Source organism: Lepus europaeus, chromosome 9 (assembly GCF_033115175.1).
Source record: "Lepus europaeus isolate LE1 chromosome 9, mLepTim1.pri, whole genome shotgun sequence".
NCBI lineage: Eukaryota > Metazoa > Chordata > Mammalia > Lagomorpha > Leporidae > Lepus > Lepus europaeus.
Genome location: NC_084835.1, coordinates 30,252,589 through 30,266,236, shown reverse-complemented (window position 1 = coordinate 30,266,236; position 13,648 = coordinate 30,252,589). Strand labels below are relative to the sequence as shown.

Below are 13,648 nucleotides of genomic sequence, written 5' to 3'. Positions count from 1 at the left end.
CGGCCGCGCGGGGGCCCGGGAGCGCAGCGCCCGGCGGCGCGGCGCGAGCGCGCGTCTCGGGACTGCGGCGGGTGCCGCCCCCTCGGCCGCCGGCCCCGCCCGGCCCCGGCCCTCCGCGCGCTGCCGTCCTCCTCAGCGAGCTCGCTCGCTCCCTCCCTCCTCTCCGGCTCCCCGCCCCGTTCCTCCTCCGCCTCCCGCTCCGGATCGCTCGGGCTCCGGCGCCGGCTCCGGCTCCTCCCGGCCGGCCGCCCGCCCGCCGGGGCCGAGGCGACGTGAGGTAGTAAAAATCCATGTGGGACAGCTCCGGGGCGAGCATCGGAAAGGTGAGACGCCGACGCCGGGGCCGGGCCGCCGGGTGTCCGGTTCCCTCGGGGCGCCGGTGCGCGGGCATCCCTCGTGCCGGGTCCCCCTCGCTCGTGGGGAGCTGCAATGCGTTATCGGGGAGCCGAGGGGTGAACCATCCGCCCCCACAGGGGCTTTCTCGGGCGGGGTCAGGGATGGGGCGGCCTCCGGGCGGATTTGCCTGGATGTGTAAACCCCGGATCCGAGCAAGTGCACGGTTTCCTCCGGCGCGCGGGCCACCTCCCGCAGCCCCGCTCCCGCAGCCACCCTCACTGCCGTCGCCTTTCTTCTCTCCAGATGCCCCTTTCGCCTGGCTTGCCCTCTGGCCTCGAGGGTTGGGGTGTCCACTGGGGCCGGGGGACTCGAGGAAGCCCCTAGTAGGACAGAGTGGAGAGAGGTGGTGGAGCCCAGCCCAGGGGGTGGGGTGCCTGGCTGCCCGGGTGGGCTGTGAGGGGAGCGTGTTTAAAAAAAAAAAAATCCGTGCCAGTGAAAAGGAAGCCGGATTTATCGGGGAGGGGCAGGAGGGTGGTGTGTGGAAAGGAAGACGGTGTGAAATTGAATGCGCTCCTTCCTTCCCTCTCCACGTCTCCTAATTTTTTACAGGAAAAAGGGATACTTGGGAAGGTGCACCTGATTTTTCCTTAACAATTTTTTCTATCCGAGCCTTTGAAAGATCATCTTAGGACAGTGAGATTAAGGGCTGCTTTGGTGCGGGATAATGAAACAGCGCTCGTAAACTCTCCGTTCCACCCTGCCTTATTTATTTTGTACTTGGGGGTCTCGGTTCTTGCCCGAGAGGGATGGTCTGCGCTGTTAGGAGAGGATCGATTTTAGGCGGCTACCTGCCTTTGCTGGATGAAAGGCAATTTACTCCCAGAGCGGTGAATTGTCAGTTGCCTCTGTGATTGACAGCCACACCTGCCACTTATGTAGGTGGAACGGGGACCGGTGGAACCCCAAGAGCCAATCATTGCTCTGGAGAGGAGGGCAGCTCCCACTTGTCATGGTTAGTTTCCTGGTTGGCTCTTTAAATCAGTGATTTTACTTAACCATTGGTTTCCACCAGGTATGGGGCTCCAGCTGTGAGAGACAGACAAGCGGGAAGAAAACTCTTGGAAAATGGGCTTAGACGCAAGTATGTTTGACTTGTTTCCTTGCCCCAATCCCCGTCCCCAGCCACCCTTTTTATTACTGTAGGATTGGGGATGCTGAGGCTACTGTCTTGAAACGACGATATGCGGTTTTGTAAAGAATGAAATGAAGGTGGTGGTGGTTATCAGGGGCAGAGAATTGGGTGCTACCTCTTCCCGTAGAATTGCAGTCTTCCTTAGGAGAGGCAGCATTTACTACTGAGCTGTCTGGGAAAAGGGTGTGGCACTTTGTCTCCCACGGTCACTCTTGTCCTTGTAAAGTCACATTGCTTCTCAAGATACAGTCCTCGGCTCTAGGCTCTACTGGATGGATTTATGAGATATTTTTGAAGCAAGCAGACATGCTTTCTTAGGATTAGCGTGAGTAGAAGTGATTCTTTTCGTTCTGACAGTGTAACTCAACTTCTGGAAGTAAAGCTGCCTTGTTCTCTTGTGCAGGATGTCAGTTTGGAAGTGTCAGTGAGCTTAAGCCATATTCTTCCTTGAGGGTGTAAGAGTCTGCCTTTTTCTAATGTGAGCCATCTTGTCAGTTTGCTTCTTTGCTTTAGTAAAAGCCTTTCACTTTTTTTTTTTTTTTTTTTTTTTTTTGAGGAGGGGAGGTGTGAATGCTGATGGAATCATGACTTTTCCCAGCAAGACTCATGAGTGGATGATTCAGGGGCAAAGGACCAGCTCCTTCTCAACTCTACTTGTGGAAGGCTGATTTTTCAACACCTTCCTCTCTGAATTCATTAGAAAAATTACTGGTTGATACAGAGAACTGTTACCTGACAGAAGCTGTACTTGGATGTGAGCATTTTTGCTGTGAATTCAGTATTTCATGAACAGATTGTGAGCCAGAATACATTGGTTAGGATGGTCTTTGTGTAGAAGCCAGGTTGGTCAAGATTGTTTTATTACAATTATCCTTAGTCTTATTATTACATTTGCTAGCACTTTGCTGAGTATTTTACTACATCTTTTTATAAACCTTGCAGAGACCCTCTGAGGCACATAGTATTACCATCCCCAAATTATAGATGAGAAAACTAAAAGGAATCAAGTACCTTGCTATGGTTTAGTGTTTGAGCAAGAATTTGAGCTTGGGTTTGTCTGTCCCAGGGCCTTTGACCTTGGCTATGGCATTGAACTCAAATTTAGTGGTGTGGTCTGCATGTGTCCAGTCTGAGGTGGGACCTTTCCCAGCATTCACAGAGCTTTGAAGAGTTCACCATGACATTGGTGGTCCTTGCACCAACCTCTTTGCTTTCCATTTGGTGAGACTGTTGATTCTGCCTTGCCTCATATTTCTATAGATCACTTTTGATCTATAGAAAGATAGAAGAGCCAGTGAAAATTTGGTTCCAAACTTAATGATGATGATTTAAAATAAGGTAAAGACAAAGCAAAAATAAATCGCAAATCATCACTCTTCCATTTTTCTTTATGCCTTAAATTTCCAGTTGGAGTTTTGAATAGGAATTGCTTAAATAATTTTAACATCATTCAGTTGACTCTTTCCCCTGCTAAGGGGAGTTGTATTTTCTCTTTCATTTATAGAGCCGTAATTTCTCATTAGTGATGAAATATAATTATATTTAAAATTATTCCTGTAAAATGGCTTGGTCCTCTTGTTTTATTATGTTGGAAAAGCTACACGACTTGAATCTCATTAGTGTCGTCCCATTGGTGAAAGTCAATTCTGGAGGTTTGTCAAAATGAGGTAAATGAATTGTGTTGTAATCCACAAATTCACCTGAACAGACATTCTTTGGTTTTGGTTAGGTTAACTTTTATACAATCTGCATTATTTTACTAGTAGATCCTTTATATTTTTTATTTTTAAAAAAGTTATTTACTTTTTTGAGAGGCAGACATACACACACACACACACACAGAGATTGAGAAAGAGAGAGAGAGAGAGAGAGCCAGACAGAGCTCTTCCATCCATTTCACTCTCCACATGCCTGCAACAGTGGAGATTGGGCCAGGGTTGAGGCAGGAACCTGGAACTCAATTGGAGTCTCTCACATGAGTGGCAGGGGACCAAGTACTTGAGCTATATCACCTGCTGCTTTCATGGGTGTGCATTGGCAGGAAGCTGGAATTGGGGATCGAGTGAGGACTCTGGTATGGGCTGTGAGCATCCTAAGGTTTTCTAAATGCCTTCGCTCCATGGCCTCCCCGCCAAGCCTTTATTAAAAATCAGCTAACAAATTAGCATTTTGTGAGATCTACTTGCCAATCAGCAAATCAGTCAATAATGTGTATACTATTCCTTGATATTTTACTGTGATTTTCTTGATTTTAGAAAGGTAGTAGGACAAATGGAAAGCAAAAAAGCACTGTTATCAATGACAGTATAGATCTCAGAAAAACATTTAATCCAAAGATAGAAACCATGAGTGAACCAAAACTAGAGATTCTGCAGGCTGTTCTTTCTTACATGAGGACAAAAAAAACAAAAAAATGAACAAACGTGTGAAAAATACTAAAATATATCAAATGATAAAGACATGCTAATCAACTTGGGCAGGGAAACAGCTCTGAGACTCCTGTGAAGCAACAGGTATTTATTGTCACACTTAGGGTTCTTTGTTTTGACTGTGATTTAGCTGAGCTAAATTTAGCTGGGCCCCCTGAGGTTGCCCAACTGGAGGCTGCCTGTTGGGTTCAAGTCTGTTCCACTTCTAGGGGGGCTGAAGAGATGGCAACTATTTGGGATATGCTATTCTCAGGAACTCCAGAGCTCTGGCAAACTGCACAGACAAGGGTCACTTCCATTGGCAATGGTTTTGGACAAAGCAAGTCACGTGGGGAAGTCCAACACTTGTGAGTTAAAGTAGACTTTATCCATAGCAAGAGGGAATATTTGGTAAGTTGTAATCCAAACTCCCACACTATGTGAAAAGTATGGTGTGATTACCAAGTTTTACAATTTTTTCTTTTTATTCTTATGGAATGTTATCTTCCTCTTCTTATTCCCAGTCCTAGCTTTATGACTTCTAAAACTAGCAGATTTTAAAAAAAGATTTATTTGAGAGGTAGAATGACAGAGAGATATCTTCCATCTGTTGGCTCACTCCCCAGATGCCTACAACATTTGGAGCTGGGTCAGGTGAACCCAGGAGACTTAAGTACTTGGGCCATCATATTCTGCCTTCCAAGGCATTTTAGCAGGAAGCTGTATCAGAAACAGAGTAGCTGGGACTTGAAACAGCACTGTCTCAAATTGGATGTGACCGTACTAAGTGATGACTTAACCCATTGTAACTCAATGCCTACCCTTTATTGATATTTATTTATTTTTTATTCAAGAGGCAAAGACACACACACACACACACACAGAGAGAGAGAGACAGACAGACAGACAGACAGACAGAAGTTACCATGTGCAGGTCTGCAGTATTCTCCTCAAATGCACACAGTGGCCAGAGCTGAGATGGGACCAATGCTGGGTTCCAGGAACTCAATCAAAGTCTCACATGTGGGTGACAGGAACTCAATTACTTGAACCATCACCTGCTGTCTCCCAGTCTGCAACAGCAGGAAGATGGAGTCAGGAACCAGAGCCAGAAATAGAAGCCAGGAACTCCCATATGGTACAAGAGCATCTTAATTGGTGTCTTAGTCATTAGGCCAAATGCTGGCCTCTAAACCTGTTGTTTAACTTTTGCATATCAGGAATATGCCTTGTTTAATTCTAGGGGACCAACAGTAAAGGCAAGTATGTGTGCATACATGAATTACTTACATTTGCATGAATTATGTATCAAGGCACTATTTATTAGAAGTTACTCTGCTCCAAGGGACAATGTTCAATGCAGTGGTTAACACAGAGTTTTTATTGGATTTGGGGCCTATGCCATGTAACTTAGGTAAATGCAAGGAGGTTGGAGATGTAGATAGAGCAGTGAATACAGTGGGTAGAGAAATGTAAGGAGCACATGTAGATACAATGAGTTATTCTACTTGGCCAGACGGTCAGACAGGTGGTTACTAACAATGATAATCATAATTCTATTAGCAGTATAAGAGGTCTTTAAACATTTCATAGAAAACACATATTAGGAAAAAACAATACATGGATTTGGAAATTTTCTTAAGCCAAAATAAGCTTCTAATTCTATTTTCCATGAACTTAAAAAAAGATTTATTTGAAAGACAGTGCAACGGAGAGAGGGAGAGAGAGAATCTTTCATCTGCTGGTTTATTCTCCAAATGCCTGCAACAGCCAGGGCTGGTCTGATTGAAGTCTGAGGCCTGGAACTCCATCCTCATCTCCAACGTAAGGGTCAGGGGCCAAAAGTACTTGGAGCATCTTCCACTGCCTTTCCCAGGAGCATTAACAGAGAGCTGGATCAGAAGTGGAGCAGCTGGAACTCAAATCAACTCTCCCATATGGGAGGCTGGCGTCATAAGCAGCTTAATCTGCTGAGCCACAACACCGAGCCCTCCATGAACTTTTTGAAGTCTCTCATATTTATAGCTAAACTGTTATTGGGCAGTTAACTATGTGCTAGGCACTGTGCTTAATACTTTCTATAAGAATATTAGGTTAATATTGGGAGTGGAATTAGGACATGAACCCAGGTACTCTGATATGGGATGTAGTTTCCCAAGCAGTGTTTTTACTGCTGTGTCAAATGCCTGCCCATCATAAGACTCAGGAGGCAACTGGATTCTAATTTGAAGTTTGAGTTTTATTTCATGTGTTAGTGAGTAGATGATGATTTGAAAATTATAGATTTTGGAGGTTGGAAGATCTTAGATGCTTAAGGACGTGGTGTTAGCATGAATGGAGGTGGTGGGAAACCTGGATATGAAGCGTAGGTGGTACCATGAGGAGGGAGCAGAATTGGATAAACACAAATCATAGTTGCTAACTTGTAATCCTCTGAGAAAAAAACCTCCTAAGGTTCATATTAACTTCTACTGATGGCTTTGCATTTGATAGGAAGTAGGGAATGAGTAATATAGAGAATTGCTAATAGGATGTGAATCATTATTAGTGCTATAGGGTATGGACCTCTGCTTGTTGTTTGTACCAATTACTGAGCCCTCCATGACCTTGTCTGACATGATATTGGCCTGGGTCTGTCTCCATTGTGCCAGTTAAAGGCAGCAGAGATGTATGGTAAGGTCAGAGGGTGCTACAGTAAGAAGTTATGCCAGTGGACTTATTTCTGTTTGCCATTTGCTAAACATTCTGGAACTTTGTTGGTAGGATAACAACTTGCTGGGTCTCTCCATTTCTTTTTTCTTTACTTTTTTTTTTTTGGACAGGCAGAGTGGATAGTGAGAGAGAGAGAGAGAGAAAGGTCTTCCTTTTTGCCGTTGGTTCACCCTCCAATTGCCACTGCGGCCGGCTCATCGCGCTGATCCAAAGCCAGGAGCCAGGTGCTTCTCCTGGTCTCCCATGCGGGTGCAGGGCCCAAGGACTTGGGCCATCCTCCACTGCCTTCCCGGGCCATAGCAGAGAGCTGGCCTGGAAGAGGGGCAACCGGGATAGAATCCGGCGCCCCAACCGGGACTAGAACCCGGAGTGCCGGCGCCGCAAGGCGGAGGATTAGCCTGTTAAGCCATGGTGCCGGCCACTCTTTATTTTTAAAATCTGTGCAATAAAGGATTTGATTTGCACTAATGTTTTTCAAATGTTTTTTCAGCTGTAGAGACTTGTTTTGTTTCCTTAATAAAAATTTATCATGATCCTCAGTGTATCAACAGAAAGCAACCAAAACCCTTCTGGAAATTCAGGATTCCAGATTTATGTTGTCTGGATGCCCTTTTGTTGAGGTCATTGCTCTAAAGTGATTCCTATGTACCGTTCCAGATCCAGGATCATGTGAACCTTCTAGCTGTCCAGGTGTTTTATTTGAGCACCCTCTTTGGTAGTTATTCCACAGCTTGTTGTGTCTGGGTAATATCCATGACAGAGATTATTAGTGGTGCCCACAGTTACTTTTTCTCTTGCCAGGCACACATTGGAGGGGACTTGTATCTCTTCTTTGTCTCAGTGTTTAGTCTCCAGTGTGAGACCATCCGAAGCTATCTTCTGCTGCTGTGATGACCATGGAAGAATGTTGAGATGGAGCCTCCATCTGCCGGGTCTCTGAGTCTAAATAAATAAGGCTTCCATTTAACTGGACTTGGACATATAATGTGATCAAACAATAAACCTTCACTGTTTTAAGCCACAATGATTTAATGATTTTTTCCTCAGCACTTTTTAACTTATCCTTATCAATACATCATCTTTTACATATCTGCAGAACTTTATTTAACTTACTTTTTGGATGTTTTCTGATCTACTTGTCATTACTTGGTACTCAGGAAGGCAGTCAGGAAGCATATACATCAGCCCTCCATGCAGGTCTTTGTACTCATATATTCTTTACATCAGAATATTTGAGCTTAATAACATTTGTTTTCAGTTTTAAAAAGTTTATATATATACCATATAGTACATCTTACTTTTTAAAAAGTATTTAATGCCTTGTTTTTTTAAAGTTGTTTTTTGATAGAGAGATAGAGCTCCCTCCCCTCTACTGGGTCACTCCTCAGCTGCCTGCAACTCAGTTCTGGGCCAAGCTAAAGCTGGAAAACCATCCAGCTTCCACATGGATGGTAGGAACCAATTATTTTAGCCATCACCACTGCCTTCAAGTGTCTACATTAGCAGAAGGCTGCAATCAGGAACCAGAACCAGGAATTGAACCCATATATTTTGATATGATTGGTGGAGAGTCTTAATTGCTAAGTTAAATGCCTGCCCTGCCCTATTGCTTTTTTTTTTTTTTTTTTTGACAGGCAGAGTTAGACAGTGAGAGAGAGAGAAAGAGACAGAAAGGTCTTCCTTTTTCCATTGGTTCAACCCCCAAGTGGCCGCTACAGCCAGCGCCTTGGGGCTGGCCTGCTGTGCCGATCCGAAGCCAGGAGCCAGGTACTTCCTCCTGGTCTCACATGCAGGTGCAGGGCCCAAGCACTTGGGCCATCCTCTGCTGCACTCCCAGGCCACAGCAGAGAGCTGGACTGGAAGAGGAGCAACTGGGACAGAATCCGGCGCCCCAACCGGGACTAGAACCCAGGGTGCTGGCGCCACAGGTGGAGGATTAGCCTATTGCGCTGTGGCGCTGGCCCCCTATTGCTTTCTTAGGCAAAAGAATCCCTTTGGTTTGGGGAGGAATATTGATTATCATTACCATGATGATGGTTATTGTTGATTAAGTTCTTATTTATTGTTTTGTGAAATATTTATTGAGCTTCTACATTGTGGTAGGCACTGAGATATGAAGGAAAATCCTAGATGGTTCATCACTTGGAACTTACACTCCAGTTGAGAGTTGTGGATAAGTTCACTCTGTTCTAGGAAAGGCATCGTTTATGGAGCATTTACTATGTTTTGGGTGCCTTATATTGCTCATTTCATACTACTCTAAAAGTAGGTTTTTTAATCCTCATTTTATAAAAGAGGAAACTGAGGCTCAAGGAATTTGATATGCTCCACTGAAAGCATGAGCTTTTGTTTTTTTGCTGTATCCTTTGTGCCTAGAAGAACATTTGACCCACAGTAAATGCTCAAAAAATGTGTGTTGAATGAATGAAGGAAGAGAAGAACTTGCTCAAGGTTAATTCTTTGGAGTATCTAGAACTTGAACTCATGTCTGTCTGACTCTCAATGCTGCCAGATTATCACTTGGAAAAATAGCAGCGGTGTATAAGCCCACAATTCCAACAGAAGCAACTACTGAGCCCTGCCAGTCTCGGCGTGAAAAGCACCAGGAAGAGTCAGACTGTCTTGCTTTCATTGCCAGGGTCAAGTCGTCTTTGTGATTTCTACTAACTTTGCCTCAGCTGAGGAAGCCCAAGGCCACTACTTCTCTGACTTAATAGTTGATATAATTAGTCACTCCTCTCTTGGTGCAATTCAACTTCTTTCTCAGCCCTTGCCTGCCAGATTCCCTGGGCTGTGCCTCAAGTTCTGCTCTTAACCTCTTGGGTATTTCTTCTCCACTTAGATCTTCTAGATTTGTTGCTTTGAAGTTCTGCTTTCTCTGTTCTTGAACTCATCTTGACTCTGCCAAACAGAGTTCATCTTGGTAAGAGCCCAGGAAATCTCTAGTTGTTGGCACCTGTTAGGCACTCAACAAAATTAAAAAGAGAGGGAGTGAAAGAGGAGAAGATAAGGAACACTTTTAGGAAATGATCACTATTTCCGGGAACTCAAGGGTGAGATGACAACCTCACTGAGTGAGGAGTGTGTGTCAGAGTGCATCTCTGGAGACACTTGTAGATCAAAGGCTGGTGATAATGTTCATAGAGATCTGAAACTGGCAGGCTTATTTTGCCATGGTTTGTTGCTCACAGTCTACATTTTGCCCATTTAATTTGTGGTGTGTGTGTGTGCGTATGGGTGGTGTTCTGGTAGCACTACTGCTCTACTGTTTGCCCCTCTAAATGTAGTTGCCATTCTATGACTTTGGAATTTGAATGAGTTGCAGGCAGCACAGTGCATTTCCCCCTAAATGCGTTAGGAACAAACTACAAGTATTAATGCAAGGCAGCTTCTTAGTGGGTCAGGAGATGAGAGCTTGAATGGCAGTTGAGCAGTGTGAATGTTCTTTAAGAATGCTCTCACATCCTTATGCAAACCATGAAAGACATTTCTGCTAAAATGGTATGATTAATGATAGCAAGAAACAGCAGGGTTTCTTATAAGAACTCAAACCTAGTTGTGCACTGTAGTTTCCAGTTCTTACATGGTGCATTTTTCTTGTCCATAACAAGGTGAGTGTAGTCAGGGTGGGAATTTGAAGGTTGATCTGGGGGCTTAGAGCTGTTTGGGGCTGGAGAGTTTAGCAGCTGTTCAGAGGTCAGATTGGGCTGCTCCTGAGATCCCTGCTTGTTTTCTTGGGGATACTGGTGGGCATCAAACTCCTCCCTAGAGGGCTTCCTTATGCCAGGGTTAAGGCAGATCAGCCATGCTGCCTTCCTGCTGGCCAGCCCCAGGCAACTGCCATCACCTTTAGGGGAGAGACCACAGGTCAAAGAGCATGGTTTTTGACTCATCTTTGCTTCTCAGGGGTGGACTTTGGTGTCTTTTCTTTCCTATTGGTTTGCATGTTTTTTTCCCCTTCTAGGCTGAAAAGTTCCCTCCTACCTCCTATCTGTTTTCCCTTTTGTCTCTATCCATCCTGTCCTGAAGTCTCTAAAGTAGAGGTGGGGCTGTGGAAGGGAGGAGGCTGGGCCTTCTGATGGGCTCAGTGGAAATGGGTCCTGTTTGATGCTAGGTAAGTACAGAGACAACTGGTTTCCAGCAGTTGCTGTTTGCCGGCCTGGTGAGCATGGAGCAGTTAGCAGGGGCATGCAAAGGGAATTCTTTTTCCTTTTTGTTTGGTTGTTGTTAAGGTGAAAGAGCTATCTTTATACACAGGATTCGAACCTATTAGTGGACCACCTTGAATTCACAACCTGAATGGTTGCTTAGAATAACTTCAGAGCAGTTTCTGTTGCATACAGAGATGTAGCTCTGGTCTGGGGCCAGAGGACCTCATTTCCCTTTCTGGCTTTGCCACAAGCTCTCTCTCCTTATTTGGGATCCTGGTGTCCCTATCATCTGGTCTGACTCTCTCAAAAGGCCCTTGTCCAGATCTAGAATGATAGTTTCCACAACAGTTTCTTCATGCAGAGTTTTAACGAAGTAACTGCCATTTTATTAGTTCTTTTCACCTGAAGAACAAAAATGACCAGTGCTTTTATGGTGGACTTTATTAACAAAGAACTAGGCCATTATGTTCTATATTCATTGTATGTGTTTATACCTGTTTTGTGTCAGTCCTTGTCTGGCCACATGGGAGGACTGTAAAGCAAACAGGTGATTTGGAGGCTTCAGGATTATAGAGTCTAGTGGAGAACCAGGCAAGGAAGCAGGCAAATAGTAACAGGTGCTCTTATGGAAGGGTGTCCAGGCAGTCATGCAGGATTTGGGAGATTTGTGGATGAAGGAGGTATTTATACAAATAAAGAGGGAGCAGCATGTGCCCAGGTACAAAGATGAGCAAGACCAGGAGAGATTTGGGATCTGGGGAGATGACAACAGGAGGACCTGAAGAGCTGGAGTTTAGCTTGGCTGAGGGAGGTGAACAGTGGGGGAGGCCAGAGTGACTGTCAGGGCATGAGGACCCTGTGAGCCATTGAGGAAATAGAGCTCAAGCTTGACCTTTAAGAGATTTCAAGTAGGGAGCTGACACACCAGAGACTGTGAATTCTCTTTGATCTCTTTCTGTCTCACTTTTATGGTAGTAATTGCCTGCTTTTGTTGCTTGTGGGACTTGAAATTGGGGGTAGCAGGATGACTTAGAGAGTAATGGAAAGATTGACTATGGCATTGGAAATCCTAGCAGTACCTAGTCTGATTGCATTGTCTAAACACAACTATTACAGCTTTAATAACTTTCAAAGGCCATTTTGTTTTCTTTCTTTCTTTTTAAGCACTCATTTATTTGAGAGGCAGAGAGAGAGAGAGAGAGGCAACTCCCATCTTCTGGTTCACTCGTTCACTCCCTAAATGCCTGCAAAAGGCAGGTTGGTCCAGGTGAAAGCCAGGGCCTAGGAAGTCAATCTGGTTCTCCCACATGGGTGGTAGGGACTCAACTACTTGAGCCATCACTTTGTGCCTCCCAAGGTCTGCATTAGTTGGAAACTGGAATGGCAAGTGGAACCAGGACTCAAACCCTGATATGGAATGCAGGCATCTTAACTATTAGGCCAAATACCTGCCCCTCAAATACCAACTTCTAGGTAAAGTTGCTCCTGATGAAAGATCTGCAGTGAGATTCCATTCCACTTCAAATGTCCACTGGGATGAAGTTCTTTTCATTGAGTTTTAAGTAGAACACAGTGAATATGGATCTTGTTTAAAAATCTTAAAAATATGTGCAGTTAATGGACAGAATGAAACTGACTTTGTTAAACTAATAGAGGGAAATACTTGAGTAATTCATAGTATGCAGCCTTTGAAAGAAGTGTGAGAGAGTTCATGAATGTAATGATTTAATTATTCCCTGAAATGTACAAGATTGAGAGTTATGGGCTAAAACACCAATCAATGTCCTAAGAATACCAGCTGCTTCTGGCTTTACTTTTGTAAAACTTTTTGTATAACTTTTGTGTATTAGATGGCAACAACTGCTAAACTGCTTCTTCATATGTCGTTCTTACCTTCTATGCTTCAGCTTATGAACTGATGTTTTGAGCTTTTGTGTCATGACCTTTGCCCATGAGCAGTTTTATTACAGTAGCATTAACACATTTTTATAACAGAGTTTGTAGAGTCACCTGAATATTTCTTAAATTTCATCATTATTTTATAAGTGGAAAATAGAAAATTATAGATGGTAATAAAGGGAGAAGTATAAACCTCATAATGTAATTGAGGCAAAGATGGAAGCCATTAGACATGCCCAACATTGCTGGTGTTTAGCTTTAGTCAGTTGTTTGGACTTCAAGTTGGCCAACTATACGTAGTCATAAGGAATAAGAATTGAGTTAAAGGCTATGTGTGTTTGAAATGTTGGAAATAAAGCTTTAGGAATTATGCTAAAGAGCATGATATAACTTGGGATTTTATCCTTTATTTGTTTTTGGGATCAGAGTTCCCATTTTTAACATGTAAGTCTAGTCAAATTCTGTTTGTTCAGCCTCTGTGTGTGTGTGTGTGTGTATATATATATTCAGGAAGGCATTTTTACAAAAAAAGGAGGCAGAAGTTGGAATTCTCTCTAGTCTTATTTAGGAAAGTCCACCAGAGCTAGTAACCTGTTTTATTCATTTAGTAGTTGACATTGGTGATCATTATGGTAACAAAATCCTATGTTTATATTGGCAAACAAGTGAAAAGAAAGTAAAGCAAGTAAAATGGTGCTTGGCAAAGACTACACCTCAATGGAGGATCATGATCCCATGGTTCACTTGCTGAAATTGGGCAGTGTAGAGCTAGTGAAAGATTGGATGATTTGGGTCTTCACCATAAATAAGCCTTAGTAATGCTAAGATTGGTATATTTGGAGCCAAAGAGAGCAGGATAAGAAAGTTTGTGTATAGTTAACTCCCCAACCTTCTAGATCCCTGAGTCAAGAGAGTATGGTGGTAATCTATCTTCCCTGGAGGATCTGGTT

At 43.9% G+C, this 13,648-nt stretch overlaps 1 protein-coding gene across 5 annotated transcripts in view; it reads left to right on the top strand.

Annotated features, from left to right (window-relative positions):
- Positions 1-211: 211 nt before the first annotated feature.
- ERC2 (ELKS/RAB6-interacting/CAST family member 2) overlaps positions 212-13,648 on the top strand; it is a 1,040,531-nt gene continuing 1,027,094 nt past the window's right edge. For 4 of the 5 annotated variants that reach the window (XM_062201108.1, XM_062201106.1, XM_062201109.1 and 1 more), the window contains exons 1-2: positions 212-323; positions 1,409-1,477. The gene's annotated coding sequence lies outside the window, so the exon portion shown is untranslated. The remainder of the gene's footprint in view (positions 324-1,408; positions 1,478-13,648) is intronic. The other variant, XM_062201107.1, reaches the window with a different exon arrangement.